The sequence below is a fragment of the Rattus norvegicus genome, chromosome 9 (genome assembly GCF_021556685.1).
Source record: "Rattus norvegicus strain SHRSP/BbbUtx chromosome 9, alternate assembly SHRSP_T2T, whole genome shotgun sequence".
Classification (NCBI taxonomy): Eukaryota; Metazoa; Chordata; class Mammalia; order Rodentia; family Muridae; genus Rattus; species Rattus norvegicus.
This window is the reverse complement of record NC_141542.1, coordinates 10534457-10535631: the sequence shown is the minus strand read 5'-3', so window position 1 is coordinate 10535631 and position 1175 is coordinate 10534457. Positions and strand designations below refer to the sequence as shown.

Genomic DNA, 1175 nt, shown 5'->3' with positions numbered 1-1175 from the left:
GACCAAGGCAACTTGTTTTTTGTTTTGTTTTTTCTGTATCACTACAAATTTCATTCAGAAACCCATCTTTGTTTTGTTGTTCTTTTAAAAAAATCCCATTATGAACTGGCTTGTCAACCAACTACAACACTATGTAGCAGACCCACTGCTAGGCCCAGAATCGCCCAGATCTCTCACAGTCTCTTAACCGCCTCCTGTCACACTCTAGTCCTCCACCTCCAACACCATACTGGAACACAGTTCCCTGAATCAGGATTTGGATTTATGCTTCTTGCGCCAGCACCCATACAGCTCCTGTCACAGCTCTCTTGAGATCTTTTCAGATACGTGAAGTTGCAGGAGCCCCCTTTTGTGCACTCCCTCCTTTCTTACTGGAGGCAGCAGGCTTCCCTAAAGTCAGTTACTGGTGACAGCTTTGCATGGATTGGCTGCCCATTAAACCAACAATTATTCAAGTTGATTACAGCTTTCTCTTCACTTCGAAACTTGACGTACACGTTCCCCAGTAAGTGGTCTCCTTTTTTTTTTTTTTTTTTTTTGGAGCTGGGGACCGAACCCAGGGCCTTGAGCTTCCTAGGTAAGCGCTCTACCACTGAGCTAAATCCCCAGCCCCCTGTAAGTGGTCTCCTAGGTTGTCACTGCCATTCATCTCCTCAACCTCTGCATACTTTTCTTCCATTTTACTGAAGACTTCCTCAAAGAACTCATCATAGTGCTCCTGTATCTCCACGTTGCTCACAGCACAGCACAAACCGTCAACAGACTGGAAAGAATTCTAGGGTTACGGTAAATGTTCAAGAGGGCAATGGTCTTGCTAAAGGTCAGTTTATTGTATAACTGAGAACATCAGTCTCCATGACAACATGCTTGATTTTGAAATAAAATGAACAGTTGACTTTGTCTTTCTCGGTGCGGAAGATGACAGCCAAGTACTCCGCCATTTTCCATTGGATGGCTCAGGCTCCAAATTCTATGACTGCTATGTTGTTTGTGTGCAAGGGCATAAGATAGAATTGATGGAAGGTGGAAAGCAGATGATAAACGTGGGATGACATGGGGCTGTGAGATGGTGCATCTTAATTCAAAGTAAAACCCTCAAGATGTCCTCTGAAGGTTGAGTAAGATACGGAAAATTCAGAAGAACCCTTGAGACATGGCATGGTACTTGGAGCATA

General features: G+C 44.1%; 1 pseudogene; it reads right to left on the bottom strand.

Moving 5' to 3' along the window:
• Positions 1-249: 249 nt before the first annotated feature.
• Positions 250-941, bottom strand: LOC148003301 (splicing factor U2AF 35 kDa subunit-like; annotated as a pseudogene).
• Positions 942-1175: the final 234 nt, after the last annotated feature.